This window comes from Argentina silus, assembly GCF_951799395.1.
Source record: "Argentina silus genome assembly, chromosome: Y".
NCBI classification, from domain to species: domain Eukaryota; kingdom Metazoa; phylum Chordata; class Actinopteri; order Argentiniformes; family Argentinidae; genus Argentina; species Argentina silus.
The window spans coordinates 10,581,605-10,606,732 of NC_139654.1; positions in this window are offsets into that span (position 1 = coordinate 10,581,605).

A 25,128-nucleotide genomic window follows, 5' to 3' on the forward strand; every position below is an offset into this window, starting at 1 on the left:
TCTGAAAAGGCACACATAAAACAATAACATGCGGGATGTTTTCAGCTCAGACAACAAGAATGACATAAGAACTTTAATTTAATTTCCATACAACCTTCTCTGTACAGTGCCTTTCAATCGATTGATCTCTTGAATGACCGATATATGCCACTACATCAGTATATCATGTCACAAATACATTGAGAAAAGTAATTTCAAATGTGTATTCCCTTTGTAAAATGTAACATGCAAAAATACATCTATCGTCATATCAAAAACTGTATCAAATTTGGATAATGAATAGCGTGCTACTGTTCTTGTCGTTTTCTGGTTGCAACAAACAGCTTTAAATGGCAAAGGGCAAGAAAAGCCTCGCTGGTTTTATTGCGGCACTGGATAACATCACTTCAAGATGCAGATGTTAGATCCTTGATGATCACTCAGTGACGTCTATAAGCCAACTACGAACCACTAAAAACACTACTTATAGGTTTGCAAAGTTACAGGTAACCTATATTCAATTAATTAGATGACCTCCTACCAATGCTTAAATGTTAAATGAAAGTTGCCACAAGACGTGCTGGAGACCACAGTCCAGGGTACAGCTCAGAGTGATACCTGCCATGCATCTTACCTAACGTTGGCCCATCTACACTGCTCAGCAAATCATAACTCCAACTCAGACTTCATCTGAATTATTGTTGTAGGCAGAGCAAAAATACGTCATTATTGCTCTGCCTACAACATCCCATCAACATGCCTCTTTCTTTCAATCCGCAGCCCACTATTTATACTACCAAAACATATTGCAGGAATATTGATAGTGATTCATTGCAAATCTAAATATCCATTTCATTGGTACATCGATATATCATCCAGTCATGACTACAGCTTATATTGCCACACAAATGAGTCCCAACTCAGTGTCTGCTGAGCGTTCATTGGTTGTTTTAGTTACAGTATTACTACATTTTAAAAAGGGAGGATTTGCATGCGTACATAACAACATTGAGACTTGAACTCCCAATTACAAAATCTGGGTCCCATGAACTTTAATGTACATACTAAAACGTTCAAAGTTCATCCATAATTACAAATTTTGCTTAACTAAAGGTTAAAGGAAGTAAAATGATAAAGTTTGTACACAGTATTGGCTTGTGTCATTTGGTCACTAAAATTGATCTTTGTCATCATAAATTAGGGATATACAACACTAGCACCCGAGACCGTTCTGAGGTAGTTTTCCAAGTTGGTATATAAAAAGCCAAGTTGCTCTGAAGCCCTCAATGCTTTCAGAAAGATACAAAATACCTTGCATTATTAGTTATGATGTCTTGCATGTTGCATGTAATTCAGCTATATGGCATTGGTTCGGTTTGGGGAAGCTCTACGAAAGTTCTCCGATTTCTTTTGCAACCGTACTTTCTCAGGATAGAGTCGCTGCGAGTCGATGGATGGATGGAGCCAAGCTCTGCGTGACGACGATCATAGTTCTCCAAATGAACGCAACCAAAAAAGACCCGATAAAATAAACTAAAATGTTGACTACTCAAAACAGAGTGAGATATGAGATCATCATACTGTAGCAGGGCCTGCAGAAGCCATCATACATATTTTTGGGGAATAAAAGAGCAACATCTAGACATAAGCTAAACAAACAAAAATACAAGAGAAGTCAACTCATAAACCATAATGGACAACGGTACGAGAAGCATCATTGTTATGGTGCCATTACGCGTATTAAAGGTTGTAGGGGGGTTTAACGATAACCATAACATTTTCAGGCATTCCGCAAAAGGTGACAAACATTAATTGTTTCTGTTGGTTACTTGAGGAAAAAACTGTCGTCTGATGGGAATATGAATAGTAAAAGCTGAAGCCAAAATTAAACATACAATAAGATCACACGACACCGCAACTATGGTAACAGCTCCTCTATTACAGCACCTCAACAGGCAATACAAAGTAGGACCAATCTTCGCACCAGCTCAAATTCAATCTTTCTAGTAGATGCCAATTCAACGACTAACATGACTAATGTTCCATCAGTCTCATTCTTAGGGTCAATTTTTGCCAGAGAACAGACATCAGAAAACAAAGACAACTTCGACTTCTTACTATCCCAATTTGAGGGGTCAATAAGTTCAAGTTAATGAACATGCATAATACGCATATTACAGGTGGATACGTCATTTCTTAAAGTATATCAACACTCTGGCTTTCAGTACATTCAGTGTTACCTATTGTTACCTTTGAATTAAGAAAATAAGTTATACTCTACTATAAGGGGAGGTTAGCTCTTCAGGGGAAGATAGGAGAAAGGCAAAGAGAGGCATTACTGTGCCTATATATCTGACATTATACTTTTAGGAGATGTTTAGATGGTCAGCAGTAGGCTATAGGCCTACAATAGTGCAAACCCAGATTCACGTTTCATTTTGTTATTAACATTGTTTGCTTGAATGTCCTTCTGCAACACAGAGAAATATGGGTCATATGGAAAAGGCATCCATCTATACTATTCTTAGCCCATTTTGAATGGAGATTGACAACTGAACTGAGACATCCATGTAGGGACCAGTTGAAGAAGTCATACAAACCAACAAAGGGTAAAGCCGAGCAATGACGACGTTAAACAATCTCTAAAACACTCCCAACAACTCGATTAAGCATGATGAAAAAAGATCAACAGACAATCCAATTGAATCCAATTCAATTGTTGCATTCAAGCAACAGAGGCACGTGAAATGTGCCTACTGGTGAGCTGAATTGGTCTATGATATCCATGATGATATGCCATTTAGTTAAACAAAACAGACCCCTCATAACCATACTCTTTCGCAATTAAATGTGCCTTTTCCCTAAAAACTGTCAAGATCTGATCAGAGGGCACCCTTAAGCCTAGTTTTTATGCAAGTACTAGACTAGAAATGGTGCATGTATGATTTAAATGTGATTTCATTATTTACATCCTGGGCTTGCTATTGTTCAGGTCACTCTCAAATTAAACACTTATCCCTCATTGGAATGACAACACACACACCCATGAACATATCCATTCACTGGAAATAGATTAGCTTCAGATAAACTGTGTCCCCCAACGATGAAAAATGTACAGGTTGACAGATAATTCAACTACATCCTGATATGTAACTAGTTCTATCTGCATGGCCAGTGGCAACATTCCATGATGCATTTTTGCAGCTTGACTTCTCTATAAATGCTGTAGTTTCGGTGACCACAGAAACAAGTACTAGGCCTACACATATTCATCGAAGAACCAATTTGCTGGATACTTTCCACACACTAGAGATAGACAGACAGACTACAAACAACCAGTAAGATATAGCCTAGCCTACATATTGAATGTCCAACAAAAGTCAAAATAAATGTCAGTTTCACAATGATTTGCATATGCACTGTTACGCTTCACCATAGCTCAAAACTGAGATCATAACTAATGAACAGCAACATTTTATGGGGGGAGATTCAATGACAACCTATTGGCAGTTATTTCTGTAATAAAACATTAAAGGCATTATTCTCTGTAATATCACCCACTGCATGCTAGTTGGCTAGTTAGTATCCCTCTCGACCATTGGGTGTAAAAATGAATTTCTGAATTAGTAGTGCACGTACATTACGTGTATCCGGGACCAGTTGGTTAACAAGCTATGCAATGAGTTGGTGTGGTCTCACCAGACAAACTAGCCTGGTATTAAACAAAGTAAGCTTCATGATGAACATCCACCTGCCCTCATCACCTCTCCTCTCTAAAACAGAACAATCTGAACGTCCAACCATCTGAAACACACTAGACTCAACTCAAGCATTAGCTCCAAAAGTCATTTTATTTTAGTGCAAAAATAACATTGTTATCAAATGTTGTACAGGTCTGGTAATCTAAGGTGCTGGTATAAATAGGTAACTTAAAACATGAATAAGCAGTATTAGAAACAAATTTAGGATGAACAAAGGATATGAGGTAAAATGATTTAGGAAACGGTGGAGTGAAAGATGAAGCGTTCAGCGTACTGAAACGAGAACATTCACATTTCATTGGACAAGCACATATTCTGCATTGATGAGGGTAGCCAATAGAAAAAGCTGAGTGACTGATTTGAGTTCCCACAATAATACCATCAACTCAAGTTCTATCCTAAAAATCGACCTAAATAACAAATTGTGAGATAACGATCCAAATTAGTGATACTTTTCATGAACTCTATATGTGTCTATGGGAATATAGCGGTACATGTTGTACATTTAAAATGTCAAGCCAAGGGTTAAAATAAGAGACAATACCCATAGTCAAATTCAGATTTTTGGTGGTGAGCTGCTATGACTTTCATTACCCTTTTCTTTACTGACATGTTACTTGCGAACATACCTACATATGCAACATGTCTATATTCAAAGATATGCAATACGCTTCTTTAAGTCAGATTGTATTGTTATCCAGCAATGGTTTCTAAACTTCCCATATCCATCTCAAATAAAAAAAAGGTGCTAAAAATGCTGTTCCATTGGCATGTAGAAAAAAAGCCAAAAGCTTTGTACGACCAACAAATACTTTCCTAACAATTTGGTCTTACAGCTCAATGCTAAAGATCCCAAGACTTTCAAGCCACTTTTTTCTTGAAAAAACATTTAGAACATGCTTCAGGATAGCTTGCAAAAACTAGGATTACAGAATGCAGGTTCACTGTCCCACATGGCAAACGTTGAAAAACGTTGAACCTCAATGCAAGACTCAAGCGATGCCTATCAGATAGATATATCACGTGTAATTATGAGGAAATGACCTGCAGTGTGATGTTACCATAATACTTGAACAGGTAACAAGAGGTAGAACACACAGCCATTTCCACACAATTGCACCTCCATGGTGGAGAGAGATCGATCAGATGCCGCTGTCACAAGTCTTTGGGCCTTTGTGACCAGCTCTCAGGGTCATATACATTACTACCACTAGAGTAGCAGCCTAACCATTTTTTAATTGCCTTTTTTTAATTGCACATTTTAACCCTCAGTATTGAACTTTTATTTTAAGCCTCATATGCAATTTTGACATAGATGCATGTATGCAGCATAAAGTCATCACCACACATCACACAGCCCTTATCAGTGACAAACTTTAGCAGGACCTAGGTTGGTCTTCAGACAGTTCAGGGCCCCTGGGAACCCCCTAATCCATCCATTCTCACGGTTCTATAGCCTATGGGGGTGACCACATCCTCATAAAAATGTCAAGTTCCGACAAACACCAGAACACCTTAGCCTCTCACACACGTCTCATTGGGCAAGCATCAACAGCCCACCACATCCGCCCCCAAAGGGGGCGGGACTTATAATTTTCAAGTATTATTTTTGATGATTAAATTTATGTGACGTCATCACCTTTTGTCACAAAGTGTATACTATATTCTCTCTCGTTGACTAGATGGTTTAAGATGTGTGTGCCTCGGCGTTCGAGGAGGAAGGAGGGCGACTGGAAAGTCGCCGAGTGTTTGAACATTACAAACATTTTATACAATAAACGGGATTTTCCCAGATCACACCACCTCGCCTCTGTGTCACGAACTTGTTACAGTGGCGCCCAACCTGGGACACAGCGAAGGCGGAGGAAAAGGGAATGGAGGCGTTAAGTGCGGCTATCGGAAGGATGGCCCTTATACTGGAGCAGCAGGCCCACCTCCAGCAGGAACACCAGACCGCAGTGAGGGAGATGGTGACGGCAAGGGCTGAGGACCGTACCCTCCTCCTGGAGCTCGTCGGGGCCATCAAGACGGGGCCGGCGCCCGGGTCGGCACAAGGTCCACCTCCAGAAAATGGGGGACCTGGACGACCCGGAGGCGTTCCTGGCGGTGTTCGAGGGGATGGCGAGGATCTCGGGGTGGCCGGACGGCGCGTGGGCACACCATCTGCTGCCCCTCTTGTCAGGTGAGGCGCAGCTCGCTGCCCACAGCCTGCCAGCGGCCGCCCAACGGGACTACCCGTCCCTGGCCCGGGCAATTCGAGACCGCCTGGGCCTCACGCTGGAGGAACACCGTCGCCGGATCCGGGCCCTGACGATGGAGGAGGGGAGCCGGCCCTTTGCCTACGTCCAGCGGCTGCGGTGGCTGGACCCAGGGAACAGCTCGGCGGAGGAGGTCGGGGACCGGGTGGTGTTGGAGCAATTCCTCACGGGGCTCCCGGCCCGGACCGCCGCCTGGGTCCAGTACCACCGGCCCCAGGATCTCGCGGCCGCCGTTACCTTGGTGGAGGACCATCTCTCCCTCCCGCTGCAGGAGCCCCGGCGACCAACCCCGGCCCCGCGCCAGGGGGCGGGGGGGCCAGCGCCCGGAAGGAGCCATGGTGCCGGAGGAGGAGAGACCGGCGCCCGCCCCGAGGACGAGATGGCAGGGGCAGGCATGTCGAGAACCAGCCCTGGCCCCACAAGAAGCACCCCGAGCGACAGGGGGGGTGTGTTGGCGATGCGGACGGCCGGGCCATGTACAGGCGGAGTGCCCAGTGAGGGAGGTGGGGCAGGTTGTCCGCATCGGCGACATACCGGGCCCTCCCCCCGGACCAGGAGCGGCGTATCGTGTTCCGGTAAGGATACAATATGATACGCACCAGCCGTTTTTGGATTCGGGCTGCATGCAGTCCATGATCCAGGAGCGCCTGGTTCGGCCGGGGGCATTGTTAAAGGCATCGAGGGTGTTGGTGAAGTGTGTGCATGGGGACATTCACGAATACCCTGTGGTCGCTATCGAAATTCAAATTGTCGCTAGTGTCAGTAGGTAAATCCCCCAGCCATTCCACGGGCCCCCTTGCGGCCCTTACCATTGGTCGAGAACCCATTCGACCGCATAGCCATGGATATTATCGGGCCATTTGATCGGTGTACACAGGGATATCGATTTGTGTTGGTCTTGATAGATTACGCAACCCGATACCCCGAGGCAATACCGCTGCGCAATATCTCTGCCAGGAGTGTAGCGCAGGCCTTGTTTCAAGTAATCTCCCGCGTGGGAATCCCGAAAGAGATTCTCACCGATCAGGGCACTAATTTTATGTCACGCACCCTCAAAGAACTGTATGGCTTGTTGAACATCAAGGCGGTTCGAACCAGTGTCTACCACCCGGCCACTGATGGCCTTTGTGAGAGGTTCAATCGGACCTTGAAGTAAATGATCCGGAAGTTTGTACACGGGGATAGTCGGAATTGGCATAAATGGCTAGATCCCTTGCTGTTTGCGGTACGGGAAGTCCTCCAAGCTTCCACCGGGTTTTCCCCGTTTGAATTACTCTACGGGCGTAAGCCCCGGGGTGTCCTAGACCTTCTTAAAGAAAATTGGGAGGAAGGGTCTAGCGACAGTAAGAATGAGATTCAATACGTCCTGGACTTGCGCACAAAGCTCCACGCCCTAGGGGTTATCTTACGCGAGCATTTGCTGCAAGCCCAGGAGCGTCAAAAGCGACTGTACGACAGGGGAACTACCCTACGAGAATTTACACCGGGAGATAAGGTGCTCGTACTGTTACCCACCTCCAGCACGAAATTACTAACGAAGTGGCAAGGGCCGTTTGTGGTCACACGTCGCATGGGGGATGTGGATTACGAGGTAGTACGCTCGGATCGGGGGGATAGCTTGCAGGTGTATCACGTAAATCTCCTAAAAAAATGGAACGACGTGGTCACTGTTGCTCTGGCTACAATAATTCCAGAGAGAGATGAGTTCGGTCCAGAAGTCCCAAAATCAAAAGTTAGCACTCCGGTCGGTATTGATAACCATCTCTCTGCTAGCAAGGCCACGGATGTTGCAGATTTGCAAGCTAAGTTCGCGGACGTGTTCTCTCCCCTGCCCGGTCGGACTACGCTTATCGACAACCACATAGAAACGCAGCCGGGTTTAACGGTGCGCACGCGTCCCTATATGTTGCCGGTACACAAACGAGACATTGTGTGCAGGGAATTGGAAGCCATGCTGGAGCTGGGTGTGGTCGAGGAGTCCCGCAGTGACTGGTGTAGCCCCATCGTGCTTGTCAACAAGCCGGATGGGGCTATACTTTTCTGTGTGGATTATAGACGGGTTAATGCGGTCTCCAAGTTCGATGCCTACCCGATGCCCCGGGTTGACGAGCTCTTGGACCGGCTTGGCACGGCCAAGTATTTCACAACGTTGGATTGCACGAAGGGATACTGGCAGATTCCACTCTCGCCGGTATCCCGGGAGAAAACTGCATTCTCCACTCCGCTCGGGCTATTCCAGTTCATGGTGCTCCCTTTCGGGTTGTTCGGAGCCCCAGCCACTTTTCAGCGCCTCATGGACCGCATTCTGCGGCCGCACTCTGCCTATGCTGCGGCCTACCTGGATGACATTGTCATTCACAGTGACACCTGGGCGCAGCATGTGCAGAGTGTGGCTGCTGTTCTGCGGTCCCTGAGGCAGGCGGGGCTGACGGCCAACCCGAAGAAGTGCGTGATCGGGCGGAGGGAGATCCGGTATCTGGGGTACCACTTGGGTCGGGGGGAGGTGCGGCCGCAGATTGAAAAGACTGCGGCCATCGCTGCCTCTCCGCGGCCCAAGACGAAGAAGGAGGTGAGGGCCTTCCTGGGGCTGGCTGGCTATTACCGGCAGTTCGTGCCGGGGTTTTCAGAGCTGGCCAGTCCCTTGACGGACCTCACCCGGAAGGGTGCCCCGGATCCGGTCCAATGGTCGGGCCAGTGCCAGGGGTCGTTCGAGGCCCTTAAGGGAGCTCTTTGTGGAGAAACGGTCCTGTATGCGCCTGATTTTAACCTTCCTTTCTCCCTACAGACGGACGCGTCGGATAGAGGCCTGGGAGCAGTGCTGACCCAGCGGGTGGAGGGGGCTGACCGGCCGGTGCTGTACCTGAGCCGCAAACTATCGGAGAGGGAGGGCCGGTACAGCACGGTGGAGAAGGAGTGCCTGGCCATCAAGTGGGCGGTCGGCGCCCTCCGCTACTATCTGCTGGGTCGCGCTTTCACCCTCTACTCCGACCATGCTCCCCTCCAGTGGCTCCACCGCATGAAGGATGTGAACGCGAGGATCACCCGGTGGTATCTCGCGTTGCAGCCCTTCAACTTTTCGGTCGTGCACAGACCGGGGGCGCAGATGGTCGTGGCAGACTTCCTCTCCCGTGCAGGGGGGGGGGAGTAGGTTGTCGCCCGTCGTGTCCCCGGCCTGTGTCGCGCGGTGGGGGTATGTGGGGGGACATGCAGCGTTCGGCCTGTAGAGGGAGCTACAGGACCGTGGCCAGGGTGACGTCGGCGAGGCTCCGTTGCACACCTGTTGCAAATGAAGCCTCGTTGACTAGATCGTTTAAGATGTGTGTGCCTCGGCGTTCGAGGAGGAAGGAGGGCGACTGGAAAGTCGCCGAGTGTTTGAACATTACGAACATTTTATATAATAAACGCGATTTTCCCAGACCACACCACCTCGACTCCGCCTCTGTGTCAAGAACTTGTTACACCGTCACACTTGAGTGACGGTCCAAGATGGTCCGCAGCCCTTCTGTCCCTTCAGATGGTTCATACTATCTTATTTATCTATTTTATCTTTGTCTCCTAATGTCAATTTCCACTGTGTCTCTTCCAGCTTTTATCCCAATTACCCAACGGTTGTCTCTTCTATCTGTTGTTCTTATTTTGATAATGTTTTAACACATGTATCAAATGTTTCCTCTAAGAGAAAACGATGACTTCCTACCAATATCTTATACTCCTGAATCTACACTCACCGGCGACTTTATTAGGTACACCTTGCTAGTACCGGGTTGGACCCCCTTTTGTCTTCAGAACTGCCTCAATTTTTTGTGGCATAGATTTAACAAGGTGCGGGAAACATTCCTCAGAGATTTTGGTCCATATTGACATGAGAGCATCACGCAGTTGCTGCAGATTTGTCGGCTGCACATGATGCGAATCTCCCGTTGCACCACATCCCAAATGTGCTCTATTGGATTGAGATCTGGTGACTGTGGAGGCCATTGGAGTACAGTGAACTTATTGTCATGTTTAAGAAACCAGTTTGCGTTATCCTGCTGGAAGTAGCCATCAGAAGATGGATACACTGTGGTCATAAAGGGATGGACATGGTCAGCAACAATACTCAGGTAGGCTGTGGCATTTAAACGATGCTCAATTGGTACTAAGGGGCCCAAAGTGTGCCAAGAAAATATCCCCCACACCATTACACCACCACCACCAGCCTGAACCGTTGATACAAGGCAGGATGGATCCATGCTTTCATGTTGTTTCCGCCAAATTCTGACCCTACCATCTGAATGTCGCAGCAGAAATCGAGACTCATCAGACCAGGCAACCAGGCAAGATTTTCCAATCTACTATTGTCCAATTTTGGTGAGCCTGTGCGAATTGTAGCCTCAGTTTCCTGTTCTTAGCTGACAGGAGTGGCACCCGGTGTGGTCTTCTGCTGCTGTAGCCCATCTGCATCAAGGTTCGACGTGTTGTGCGTTCAGAGATGGTCTTCTGCATACCTTGGTTGTCACAAGTGGTTATTTGAATTACTGTTGCCTTCCTATCATCTCGAACCAGTCTGGCCATTCTCCTCTGACCTCTGGCATCAACAAGGCATTTTCGCCCAGAGAACTGCCGCTCACTGGATATTTTCTCCTTTTCTGACTATTCTCTGTAAACCCTAGAGATGGTTGTGCGTGAAAATCCCAGTAGATCAGCAGTTTCTGAAATACTCAGACCAGCCCGTCTGGCACCAACAACCATGCCACGTTCAAAGTCACTTAAATCACCTTTCTTCCCCATTCTGATGCTCAGTTTGAACTTCAGCAGGTCATCTTGACCATGTCTACATGCCGAAATGCATTGAGTTGCTGCCATGTGATAGGCTGATTAGATATTTGCGTTAGCGAGCAGTTGAACAGGTGTACCTAATAAAGTGGCCGGTGAGTGTATATTCTTTTTATTTTGTACTCTGGGAGACACGTCACAAAATTGTGTTGTGTACTTGTGTTCTTCCGTATGTAATGTCTGCAGTCTTTCTGTTCAATTAGACCTTTGTCCTGATTACTTATCCTAGGTTCTGATTATCTTCCTCAACACCAGACAAGCAGTTTTATACAGGATTTCTGTCTCCCTATTCAGCCTTCTGTTGCTACACTTCCACATATACAACACAACTGTATTACACTTTCACAACACAACGATTTTATACACTTTCAGAGCACAACACAGCGATTGTACACACTTCTGTCTACCTGTTGATCCACTTCTGCCTACGTAACACAGTACTAACAGACACTATCACAACACAGCGATTTTATACACTTTCACAACACAACACAGTAATATTATACACTTCTGCCCAGCAATTCAGCACTATATTGATTCACTTCCTCAACACAATATAGAGTTTATTCACCGGACAGCGATTATACATTTCTGCCTGTCCGTTCAGCCCTATATTGATCACTTTTTAAATATAGTGGTACCCACAGGTCTTGCACATGTGACCCTACCGAGGGCTTTATGGTGGTACCCCCACTGATTTACAGTTATTGCATGCACATTTTCTGAAATCCCCAACAGCTCTAGTTCAAATCCTAAATTTGGTTCTTTTAATTGGTAAGACTCATGCTAGTGTCCTACTGTCGAGTCTGGAGACCCAGAGCGAACTACACACATTTTCTAAATAAAGCAGGAATACTGCTTTCCTTATTTTGTGGCCACTATTTGTGCAGTTCGTCCAGTCTGTCCGCAATGACAGTCCACCGTGCCCGGGCCTCTTTCCAATCCTGTTTGTGACGCCAAGAATATGTGGTGCAATTCCAAGTTAAAATACTTTGAAATAAAATGCCAAAGACTAGAGCTGATGGTTTATTCAGAGACTTTTATTACAAGTAACAAAAGCCGAACTGGTATGCAAAGCAATTCCATTCTTTCTCTCAGTGCACCATGTTTATACAATTCAAATTTAGGTTCCATCCCTCATATGCAAATCATTTACACTTCCTGGCTGCTCGCCACCAATATCATTCACCCGGTTCCTATACCTCGTCACGGCTTGGTTTCCCCTCCCATTTCTAAAGATAGTTCTCGGGTTGCTACAATATTGGTGGTGAGCTCATCGTAATTATCACAAGAATATTACATCATCCTTGGTACTGATTCATACTGTGGTTCTAGTGCTTGGTACCGATGAACCTCCTTTCATTTACCGACATTTGGCACTTCCTCTTATCAGTCCCTCCATAAATCATCAGTCCCTCTATCCCTTAACCTGTTTTCTCATGGAATATTTATAATTGGTTTTCATAAGTCACTTTTGGCCTCTTTGTCCTGTCTTATATGGAATGTCTATAATTGGTTAATATTACATCACCCCCTGTATTCCTCATTACTATTTCCTGTTTTTATGCTTGGCGATCTACTTCCAACATCCAACAACTTCTAAGTACCTCTTCATACTATTCCCATCATAAATCAACATCTGGTTATCTCTTGGTTTTACTCCCTTTCAACCTGTTTTCTTATGGAACATTTATAACAGTTTTTCATAACTCACTTTTGGCCTCTTTGTCCTGTCCTATGTGGAATGTTCTCTCTTTATTTGCTATAGAAGTTTACCATACGCTAATGCTCTAGATTACGGGGATCATAGTCACAGGGTGTGTGTGGGTTACACACACCTCCCAGCTTGTCAGGGTCTCCCCCCCCCCTCTCTTTGTCTTCATAATCCAGTCAACAGGGATTTGATAATGTGCTCATTTAGCTTCACATGCGTTTCGTGGCCTTCCAATCCCATAAATGTGGCCGCTAGGGCACGCAGAGAAGCTAATGACCGGCTCATAAAAGTACGTGAGCACGTGATGCTGGGAATGAAAAGCATGGGAGAGAGGGTTAGAGGGGCTTCCTGGATTAGTACCAATACATCAATACAGGACTGGCAGAGAGAGAAGGAGGGGGTAGGAGAGAGGGCAAGTGACAGGGAGAAGGAAAGGGGGGGGGGGGGCATAGTGGAACAAGAGGAGCAAGGAGAGGGGGAATGGGAGGTGGGGGGTTAAGAGGAGAATGAGGAGAAAGTATGTGCCTATGCGTGCATGCGTGAGTGTCACCTGAAGGAACAGGGACGACTAGCTCATAGGTTGTCTAACATGTACAAAGCAAACCACTACTGTCCCCTAACACGTCTTTATCATTGAAAAACTGTGAAATGAGTCTATGAATCATCTATGAACCCTTCATAACACACCGCCTCCCATCTGAGGGGAGGCCTACTGAGTGACTCATAGGGGACAGGGTTTAGTGCACTGAGCTGTGGGGTTCTTAAGCTCTATGCCCTATTTGACTAATTTCCGCCTAAAAAACATAGGAGGAGACAAAGTGACAAAGTGCAAATAAAATATGGGGGTGTTTTTTTTCTTGCATACAATCACTCTCCCTCTCCTTTGTCTATCTCTCTCTCTTCCCTTCTTTCTGTCACAGACTCATAATCACTCTCCCTTTATTGTCCCCCACGATGACATCGGGGGAGGGGACTGTGGATTGGTCTTTGTCCGTTCGTATGTTCGTCTTGCCATAGAGATCCGGCATTAATGAAATGACTGATTGGCCCAAGGGGGATAATATCGTAACAACCTTTGAAACTTTGAAAATTGTTTTCTCTTATTGATCCACAAAACATATGTTAATTGTCACAAGGTGGGGCGCGACATCTTTTGTGGGGGACAACATGCTACACATTTACTGAAGACGTGTTTCACACTGAATTTTGAATGGTACACGTGGGCCCCACTTGCCCAGTAAAGCACACAACACATATTCAACTGCCTGCAGCTGCGGTTCATTCCATTTCCAATTCCATTTAAACTCTTCAACTTTTTGAACAAGGTTAGCACTGGATTGCATTATTAAAACAAAGCCGATCAGAGTGGTGGTGGAGGTGACCTTGGAGGGGTTATTGACTTATTTCTCCCCAGATAGGGCATCTCTCCCCAGCCTTATCAGCGGCCTGGCCAGGCCCCCCTGGATCTGGCTCCTGTTACACACGTTAGGGACACACTGCTTTCAAGCTGACCCGTCATGATACAATCCTTTGCAGTTCAAAGCAAGATGGGGGGGAGATGAAAGCCTGCCAAACCTGAAGCACACACACACACTACTCACACGCTCACACACTCTCTCTCGCTCGAGATGATCTAACACCAAATCATAGACCCCCAGGAGTAAGCCAAGGAATAAACTCCCCAGAGGGGAGAAAAATATAGGGCACAGTGGCAAGGAAAAATATATTAGTATATTAGTACTATTTTGAGACTGCAATCTCCCCTTTTGCTTTGAGCTTTGAGTCCGTGTTTTTTGTATCTTGTTTTGTCTACTCGTACAAATAAAGATCCTTTTGTTTGGCACCGCTAACTACTCGTCCGCCTCCCTTTCTCTGCACCGCACCTGGGTCCGCTTACAATGCCAAACCCTTACACCAGCCAACCTAAGCCCACACACTGCAGGAGCCCACCCGCCACTGAACGGGAAGAAGGACCCGAGATTGACGCAGGCAGCAGATGCTGCCCCCCCAACCTGTACCAACTCGATAGAGGGGCCAACACCAAGCACCCAGGCCGAACCAGCCTCGACCTGTCCACCGGTGCAGGGCACCCCCTGCCCACAGACAATGACTGCAGCCAAACCCAGATAACTCCCGGGGCAACCACCACCGCCCCCAATCTGTGTAGCCCGTGTGTGTGCGCTTGTGATAGGGTGAGCGGGGTGAGCAGGCACTGGCAGGTTGGGGCTTTGGGCCGGCCAGGGTTGCTGCTGCATCCGTCCCCATGCAGGCGTGTCACACACACACATTCTGACAAACACACACACACACACACACACACACACAGACATCTTCATGGGAAGCTTGACCTCCTCCACTCATACAGCCAACACACTGATTGCTTTCATTCCTAATCAGCAGATGATGATGAATGTTCCAGAAGCCAAGCCAAGAGGCCAATTGGAGTTGATATGTTCTATCCGGTGGCTCCTATTCTGTGGAGGAGGATGCTGTGTGCATGTGACAGTTATTAGAAAGAGAAGTGATGAACCACTGAGCTTTATTTGCACTAACTCAGCACTGATTGCTGTTGTGTGTGTGTGTGTGTGTGTGTGTGTGTGTGTGTGTGTGTGTGTATGTGTTTTTGTCAGACACACACACACTGACATACATGTGGTCCCATGTGATCCAGACGGTTACATTTACATTTATGGCATTTAGCAGACGCCTTTATCCAAAGCGACTTATAACAAATACATTTGACAAAGTAAGTGAATCATTTGTCCATCAGTCATCATAAGAACAAGTAATCTATGTCAGGGGCTATCACAATGGGGCTGTTACAATGCTAGAAGAAATAATTACTTTTTTTTATTTTTTTATTTTTTTGTATTAATTTATTTACAGTAGAGAAACTTGTACAGGGGGGTAGTGGGGATGAAGAGGTCTTTAGGGGGGACAGTTAAGATGTAGCCTGAAGAGATGGGTCTTCAATCTACGGCGGAAGATAGGGAGTGACTCTGCAGTCCTGACAGCAGTGGGAAGTTTGTTCCACCAGCGGGGCGCCAGGACAGTGAAAAGCTGTGACCGAGTAGCGCGACTGCTGCATCCATGTAGAGGCGGCGATGCCAGGCAGCCAGCCGAGGTGGAAGAGCGGAGTGATACTGTGGTAAGGTCCGTTTGTACACAGAGGCAGACGCAAGGTCGCGGTAAGGGACTCGCTCCCGTTTATTACAAAACAAAAAGATCAACACTGCTTGGGCTTTCCAGCCTCATTGATACGTCTCTCTCTCTCGGCTTGGGCTTTCCAGCCTCCTCGATAAGTCTCTACTTCTGTGTCGTGCCGCCGTTCCCAGCTCACCTCGCCTTCTCCTAGCTTCGCTACTGAAATGGCAGAAGCACACACATCTTAAACATTCGCAGACGAGACTTCATTTGCAGCAGGTGAGCAACAAAGTCTCGCCGACACAACCCCGGCCACGGTCCTGTAGCTCCCTCTACAGGCCGAACGCTGCATTTCCCCCCACATACCCCCACCGCCCGACACAGGCCGGGGACCCGACGGCCGACGACCTACTCCCCCCCCCCTGCACGGGAGAGGAAGTCTGCCACGACCATCTGCGCCCCCGGTCTGTGCACGACGGAAAAGTTGAAGGGCTGCAACGCGAGGTACCACCGGGTGATCCTCGCGTTTACATCCTTCATGCGGTGGAGCCACTGGAGGGGGGCATGGTCGGAATAGAGGGTGAAGGCGCGACCCAGCAGGTAGTAGCGGAGGGTGCCGACCGCCCACTTGATGGCCAGGCACTCCTTCTCCACGGTGCTGTACCGGCCCTCCCTCTCTGACAGCTTGCGGCTCAGGTACAGCACCGGCCGGTCGGCCCCCTCCACGCGCTGGGTCAGCACTGCTCCCAGCCCTCTATCCGACGCATCCGTCTGTAGGGAGAAAGGGAGGTTAAAATCAGGCGCATACAGGACCGTTTCTCCACAAAGAGCCCCCTTAAGGGCCTCGAACGACCCCTGGCACTGGCCCGACCATTGGACCGGATCCGGGGCACCCTTCCGGGTGAGGTCCGTCAAGGGACTGGCCAGCTCTGAAAACCCTGGTACGAACTGGCGGTAATATCCCGCCAGCCCCAGGAAGGCCCTCACCTCCTTCTTTGTCTTGGGCCGGGGAGAGGCGGCGATGGCCGCAGTCTTTTCAATCTGCGGTCGCACCTCCCCCCGTCCCAAGTGGTACCCCAGATACCGGATCTCCCTCCGCCCGATCACGCACTTTTTCGGGTTGGCCGTCAGCCCCGCCTGCCTCAGGGACCGCAGAACAGCAGTCACACTCCGCACATGCTGCGGCCAGGTGTCACTGTGAATGATAATGTCATCTAGGTAGGCCGCAGCATAGGCGGCGTGCGGCCGCAGAATACGGTCCATGAGGCGCTGAAAAGTGGCTGGGGCTCCGAACAACCCGAAAGGGAGCACGGTGAACTGGAATAACCCGAGCGGAGTGGAGAATGCCGTTTTCTCCCGGGACACCGGCGAGAGTGGAATCTGCCAGTATCCCTTCGTGCAATCCAATGTCGTGAAGTACCAGGCCGTACCAAGCCGGTCCAAGAGCTCGTCGACCCGGGGCATCGGATATGCATCGAACTTGGAGACCGCATTAACCCGTCTATAATCCACACAGAACCGTATAGCCCCATCTGGCTTGTTGACAAGCACGATGGGGCTACACCAATCACTGCGGGACTCCTCGACCACACCCAGCTCCAGCATGGCTTCCAACTCCGTGCACACAACGTTTCGTTTGTGCACCGGCAACCTATAGGGACGCGTGCGCACCGTTAAACCCGGCTGCGTTTCTATATGGTGGTCGATGAGCGTAGTCCGACCGGGCAGGGGAGAGAACACGTCAGCGAACTTAAGCTGCAAATCTGCAACGTCTGCGGCCTGGCTAGCAGAGAGATGGTTATCAATATCGACCGGAGTGCTAACTTTCGATTTTGGGACTTCCGGACCGAACTCCTCTCTCTCCGGAATTACCGTAGCCAGAGCAACCGTGACCACGTCGTTCCATTTTTTTAGGAGATTGACGTGATACACCTGCAAGCTATCCCCCCGGTCCGAGCGTACAACCTCATAATCCACGTCCCCCATGCGACGTGTGACCACAAACGGCCCTTGCCACTTCGCGAGTAATTTCGTGCTGGAGGTGGGTAACAGTACGAGCACCTTGTCTCCCGGTGTAAACTCTCGTAGGGTAGTCCCCCTGTAATACAGGCGTTTCTGACGCTCCTGGGCTTGCAGCAAATGCTCACGTGAGATAGCCCCTAGGGCGTGGAGCTTTGTGCGCAAGTCGAGGACGTACTGGATCTCACTCTTACTGTCGCTAGACCCTTCCTCCCAATTTTCTTTAAGCAGGTCTAGGACACCCCGGGGCTTACGCCCGTAGAGTAATTCAAACGGGGAAAACCCGGTGGAAGCTTGGGGAACTTCCCGCACCGCAAACAACAGGGGATCTAGCCATTTATGCCAATTCCGACTATCCCCGTGGACAAACTTCCGGATCATTGACTTCAAGGTCCGATTGAACCGCTCACAAAGGCCGTCAGTGGCCGGGTGGTAAACACTGGTTCGAATCGCCTTGATGTTCAACAAGCCATACAGTTCCTTGAGGGTGCGTGACATAAAATTAGTGCCCTGATCGGTGAGAATCTCTTTCGGGATTCCCACGCGGGAGATGACTTGAAACAATGCTTGCGCTACACTCCTGGCAGAGATATTGCGCAGAGGTATTGCCTCGGGGTATCGGGTGGCGTAATCTATCAAGACCAACACAAATCGATAACCCTGTGTGCTCCGGTCAAATGGCCCGATAATATCCATCGCAATGCGGTCGAACGGGTTCTCGACAAATGGTAAGGGCCGCAAGGGGGCCCGTGGAATGGCCGGGGGATTTACTAACTGACATTCCCGACAGGAAGCGCACCACCTACGCACCTCTGCCCGAATCCCCGGCCAATAAAATCGAGCCATTATACGGTGCAGTGTTTTGTCATACCCTAGATGGCCCGCCATGGGGTTGAAATGAGCCGCCTGGAAGACCATTTCGCGGCGGCTGCGGGGAACCAACAACTGGGTTACTTCCTCCTGACTATGTGAGTCACGACTTACTCGATATAACCTGTCGCTGATAATCGCAAAATAGGGGTGGGCGCGCACCGTGTCTGGCCGTATCAAAGTACCATCAATTGCTATCACTTGGTCAAAGGCTGATCTTAGGGTCTCGTCACGAGACTGCTCGAGGGGGAAGTTGCCTAGCAGCGGATATTTCGGCGGGGAAGTCTCCCCGGCAGTGTCGCGAGGCGCCGCCTCGGCACAGAGCACATTACACGCCACACACCTCCCTAGCTGTCGTGCACGCATCCCGGTAGCCCTCTTTACCGCTTGAGGAAACCCCTCCCAATCCACACCTAGAATCAGGGGATGCGTGAGGCGTGGGCTAACCGCCGCCTGTACACTATGGTTTTTCCCCTCAAAATGAATTTCGATAGCGACCACCGGATATTCGTGAATGTCCCCATGCACACACCTCACCCGCACCCTCGATGCCTTCAACAATGCCCCCGGCCGAACCAGGCGCTCCTGGATCATGGACTGCATGCAGCCCGAATCCAAGAATGCCTGGTGCGTATCATGTTGTATCCTTACCGGAATACGATACGCCGCTCCTGGTCCGGGGGGAGGGCCCGGTATGTCGCCGATGCGGACGACCTGTCCCACGTCCATCGCCCGACACTCGGCCTGCACGTGGCCCGGCCGCCCGCACCGCCAACACACCCCCCCTGTCGCTCGAGGTGCTCCCTGTGGGGCCGGGGTCGGTTCCGGATAGGTGCGCCCCTGCCATCTCGTCCTCGGGGCGGGCGCCGGCCTCTCTCCTTCTGCTCCCTCGGCTCCTCCTGGGCGTCGGCCCCCCCCCCCCCTGCCGCGGGGCCGGGGTTGGTCGTTGTGGCCCCCGCGGTGGGAGGGAGAGATGGTCCTCGGCCAGTCCCACGGCGGTCTTGAGGTCCTGGGGGCGGTGGTACTGGACCCAGGCGGCGGTACGGGCCGGGAGCCCCGCGAGGAACTGCTCCATTACCACCCGGTTCCCGACCTCCACCGCCGAGTTGTTCTCGGGGTCCAGCCACTGTGGGCCGCGAGCTGCGCCTCCCCTGACAGGAGGGGCAGCAGATGGTAGGCCCACTCTCGGTCCGGCCACCCCGAGATCCTTGCCGTCCCCTCGAACACCGCGAGGAACGCCTCTGGGTCGTCCAGGTCCCCCATCTTCTGTAGCTGGACCTTGGGGGGACCTGGTGCCGCTCCGGTCCCCGGCGCCGGCCCGCCGACCCTGGTGAAGTCCTGGAGGAGGGCACTGTCCGCGATCCTCGCCGCCGTTAGTTCCTCCAGCGTTGCCTGCTGGGTCTGCTGCAGGGCCGTCTGCTGCTCGAGGACAAGCGCTATCCTCGACATCGCCGCTGCTAGTGCCTCCATTCCGCCTTCCCTCTGTGTCCCAGGTTGGGCGCCACATGTGGTAAGGTCCGTTTGTACACAGAGGCAGACGCAAGGTCGCGGTAAGGGACTCGCTCCCGTTTATTACAAAACAAAAAGATCAACACTGCTTGGGCTTTCCAGCCTCGTCGATACGTCTCTCTCTCTCTCGGCTTGGGCTTTCCAGCCTCCTCGATAAGTCTCTACTTCTGTGTCGTGCCGCCGTTCCCAGCTCACCTCGCCTTCTCCTAGCTTCGCTACTGAAATGGCAGAAGCACACACATCTTAAACATTCGCCGACGAGACTTCATTTGCAGCAGGTGTGCAACAAAGTCTCGCCGACACAACCCCGGCTCCCTCTACAGGCCGAACGCTGCATGTCCCCCCACAGATACATTTGGGATTGAGTGAGTCGTGAAGCCTGTTCTCCAGTCTGTGTAAGTTAGTTTTTTGTGACGATCGCAGAGCGACAGCCTCCTGACACAAAGACTCCAGACACAAAGACATAGGAGTCTCTCTATGGAGTCCATCGAGGAAGGCCATACTACTAAGTATTTTAATTCCACTTTGATAAAAAAAATACATAATTTTCGTGTATTGAGCTACCTATATCCTACATTTCCCACTAACCCTCTCCCTCTATACCGGCAGATATCACAATGTGCTTCCTCCCGATTCCTGTTATTTCATCCATCAGGACGACACATCGACGCTACACCCCCACTCGCAACCCTTCCAATCTAATCTACCCACCATGCTCAACTGACCATGACCTAACTCGCGGGATGACTTTGGAACTGCTGTCTGTCTGTATCTCTGTCTGTTTGTCTGTCTGTCTGTCTCTCTGTCTGTCTCTCTGTCTGTCTCTTTGTCTCTCTATTTCTGTCTCTCTGCCTGTCGGTCTGTCTCTATGTCTCTCTGTCCATCTGTATGTCCGTCTGTCTGTGTCTCAGTCTGTCTGTCTGTCTGGTTAGCTGTCTGTATCTCTGTCCGTCTGTCTGTCTGGCTGTCTGTCTCTTTGTCTCTCTGCCTGTCTCTCTGTCTGTCTCTGTCTCTCTAACCCTCTGTCTGTCCGTCTGTCTGTCTGTCCCTCTGTTTATCTCTCTTTCCATATGTCTGTCTCTCTGTCCCTCTGTCTGTCTGTCTGTCCCTCTCTCTGTCCCCCTGTCTGTCCCTCTGTCTGTATGTATTTCTGTCTGTCTGACTGTCTTTCTGTCCCTCTGTCTGTGTCTCTCTGTCCCTCTGTCTGTCTTTCTGTCCTTCTGTCTGTCTGTCCCTCTGTCTGTCTTTATGTATGTCACTCTGTCTCTCTGTCCCTATGTCTGTCTGTCTGTCCCTTTGTCCCGATGTCTTTATTTCTGTCTGTCTGACTGTCTCTCTGTTTGTCTGTCTCTTTGTCCCTCTGTCTGTGTCTCTCTGTCCCTCTGTCTGTCTCTCTGCCTGTCTCTCTGTCTGTCTCTGTCCCTCTGTCTGTCTCTCTGTCCCCCTGTCTGTCTGTCTTCCTGTCTGTCTGTCTCCCTGTCTGTCTGTCTGTCTGTCTCTGTCCCTCTGATTGTCTCTAGGTCTGTATGTCTCTCCCTTCCCTCCGTCTGTCTGTCTCTCTGCCCCTCTGTCTGTCTGTCTCTGCCCCTCTGTCTGTCTCTCTGTCCCCCTGTCAGTCTGTCAGTCTGTCTGTCTCTGCCCCTCTGTCTGTCTGTCCCTCTGATTGTCTCTAGGTCTGTATGTCTCTCCCTTCCCTCTGTCTGCCTGTCTCTTTGCCCCTCTGTCTGCCTGTCCGTCTGTCCGTCTGTACATCTGTCTCTCTGTCTGTCTCTCTGTCCCTTTGTCTGTCTCTCTGTCCTTCTGTATCTCTGTCTGTCCATCTGTTTCTCTGTCTGTCTGTCTGTCTGTGTCTGTCTGTCACTCTGTCAGACTCTCTGTCCCTCTGCCTGTCTGCCTGTCTGTCCTATGTCTATCACTCTCTGTCTGTCTGTCTGTCCGTCCGTCTCTCTGTTGGTCTCTGTGTCTGTCTGTCTGTCTGTCTCTCTCTCTGTCCCTCTGTCTCTCTCTCTGCCCCTCCGTTTGTCTCTCTGTCTGTCTGTGTCTCTTTCTGTCTATCTGTCTGTCTTTCTGTCTTTCTGTCCCTCTGTCAGACTCTTTGTCCCTCTGTCTATGTCTCGGCCTGCCTGTCTGTTTGTGTCTCTGTCTGTCTATCTTTCTGTCTGCCTCTCTGTCCCCCTGTCAGTCTGTCTGACTCTGCCCCTCTGTCTGTCTGTCCCTCTGATTGTCTCTAGGTCTGTATGTCTCTCCCTTCCCTCTGTCTGCCTGTCTCTTTGCCCCTCTGTCTGTCTCTCTGTCCTTCTGTATCTCTGTCTGTCCCTTTGTCTGTCTCTCTGTCCTTCTGTATCTCTGTCTGTCCATCTGTTTCTCTGTCTGTCTGTCTGTCTGTCTGTCTGTCCCTCTGTCTATGTCTGTCTGTCTGTCTGTCACTCTGTCAGACTCTCTGTCCCTCTGCCTGTCTGCCTGTCTGTCCTATGTCTATCACTCTGTCTGTCTGTCTGTCTGTCCGTCCGTCTCTCTGTTGGTCTCTGTGTCTGTCTGTCTGTCTCTCTCTCTGTCCCTCTGTCTCTCTCTCTGCCCCTCCGTTTGTCTCTCTGTCTGTCTGTGTCTCTTTCTGTCTATCTGTCTGTCTTTCTGTCTTTCTGTCCCTCTGTCAGACTCTTTGTCCCTCTGTCTATGTCTCGGCCTGCCTGTCTGTTTGTGTCTCTGTCTGTCTATCTTTCTGTCTGCCTCTCTGTCCCTCTGTCTGTCTCTCTTTCTGACTGTCTCTCTGTCTGTCTGTCTGTCTGCCTGTCTCTCTGTCCATCTGTCTGTCTCTCTGTCTGTCTCTCTGTCCCGATGTCTGTCACTCTGTCTGTCTGTCTGTCCATCTCTGTCGCTCTGTCTGCCTGTCTCTCTTTCTGTCTGTCTGTCTCTCGGTCTGTCTGTCTCTCTCTCTCTGTCCCTCTTTCTCTCTCTCTGCCCCTCTGTCTGTCTCTGTCTGCCTGTCTATCTTTCTGTATGTCTGTCTGTCTCTCTGTCTGCCTGTCCGTTTGTCTGTCCATCTGTCACTCTGTCTGCCACTCTGTCCCTCTGTTTGTATCTCTGTCTGTCTGTCTGTCCCTCTTCCCTCTGTCTATCTCTATGTCTCTCTGTCTGTCTGTCTCTCTTTCTGTCTATTTGTCTTTCTGTCTGTCCCTCTGTCTGTATCTCTTTCTGTCCCTCTGTCCCTCTCTCTGTCTTCTGTCTGTCTGCATGTCTCTGTGTCTGTCTGTCCCTCTCCCTGTCTATCTGTACCTCTCTCTGTCCCTCTGTCTGCCTCTCTGCCCCTCCCTCCGTCTGTCCTTCTGTCTCTATTTCTGTCTGTCCCTCTGTCTGTCCGTCCCTCTGTCTGTCTATATTTCTGTCTGTTTGTCAGTCCCTCTGTCTGTTTGTCTCTCTGTTTCTCTGTCCGTCTGTCTGTCTATATTTCTGTCTCTATTTCTGTCTGTCTGTCTGTCCCTCTGTGTCTTTGTCTCTCTGTCTTTCTCTCTGTCCCTCTGTCTTTCTGTCTGTCTCCCTGTCTCTCTTTCCCTGTCTCTCTTTCCCCTCTGTCTGTCTGCATGTCTCTGTGTCTGTCTGTCCCTCTGTCTGTCTGTCTCTGTCTCTCTGTCCCTCTGTCTGTCTGACTGTCTGTTTCTATGTCTCTCCGACTGTCCCTCTCTCTTTCTCTCCGTCTGTCCCTCTGTTTGTCTGTCAGTCTGTCTCTCTGTCTCTCTTTCCCACCGTCTCTCTGTCTTTCTGTCTGTCTGCACGTCTCTGTGCCTGTCTGTCCCTCTGTCTGTCCGTCTATTTGTCTGTCTGCCCCTCTGACTGTCTCTCTGTCTGTCTCTCTGTCTGTCTCTCTTTCCCTCCTTCTCTCTGTCCGTCCGTATGTCTGTCTCTGTGTCTGTCTGTCTCTGTCCCTCTGTCTGTCTCTCTGTCTGCACGTCTCTCTCTCTGTCTGTCCGTCTGTCTGTCTCTTTCTGTCTGTCTGTCCCTTTGTCCCTCTGTTTGTCTGTCTGTCTCCCTCTGTCTCTCTTTCCCTGTTTCTCTTTCCCCTCTGTCTGTCTGCATGTCTGTGTCTGTCTGTTTCTCTGTCTTTCTCTCTGTCCCTCTGTCTGTATGTCTGTCCCTCTCTCTGTCTGTCCCTCTGTCTCACCGTCTTTCTTTCTGTCTGCACGTCTCTGTGCCTGTCTGTCCCTCTGTCTGTCCATCTGTCTGTCTCTATCTCTCTGTCAGTCTGTCCATCTATTTGTCTGTCTGTCCCTCTGTCTCTCTGCCCCTGTCTCTCTTTCCCTCTGTCTGTCTGCATGTCTCTGTGTCTGTCTGTCTCTCTGTATGTCTGTCCCTCTCTCTGTCCCTCTGTCTGTCTCTCCGTCTGTCCTTCTCTCTGTTTCTGTCTCTCCGTCTGTCTGTGTCCCTCTGTCTGTCTCTGTGTCCCTCTGTCTGTCTGTCAGTCCTTCTGTCTGATTCTCTCTCTGTCCCTTTGTCTGTCTGTCTCTCTGTTTGTCTCTCTGTCTGTCCCTCTGTCTGTTTCTCTCTCTGTCTTTGTCTCTATTTCTGCCTCTCTTTCTGTCTGTCTGTCAGTCCCTCTGTCTGTCTGCATGTCTCTGTGTCTGTCTGTCTCTCTGTCCCTCTGTCTGTCTGCATGTCTCTGTGTCTGTCTGTCTCTCTCTGTCTGTTTCTCTGTCCCTCTGTCTGTTTCTCTCTTTGTTTCTCTCTGTGTCTGTCCCTCTGTCTCTCTTTCCCTCCGTCTCTGTCTTTCTGTCTGCATGTCTCTGTGTCTGTCTGTCTCTGCCCCTCTGTCTCTCTCTGTCTGTTTCTCTCTCTGTCTCTCTGTCTGTCCCTCTGCCTATCTCTGTCCCTCTGTCTGTTTGTCTCTCTGTTTCTCTGTCTTTCTCTCTGTTCCTCTGTCTGTCTGTTTCTATGTCCCTCTGTCTGTCCCTCTGTCTGTCTGTCTCTGTGCCCCTCTGTCTGTTTCTCTCTCTGTCTCTCTGTCTGTCCGTCCCCTCTGTCTGAAATAGAGGGACTATTTCTGTCTCTGTCAGTCTCTCTGTCAGTC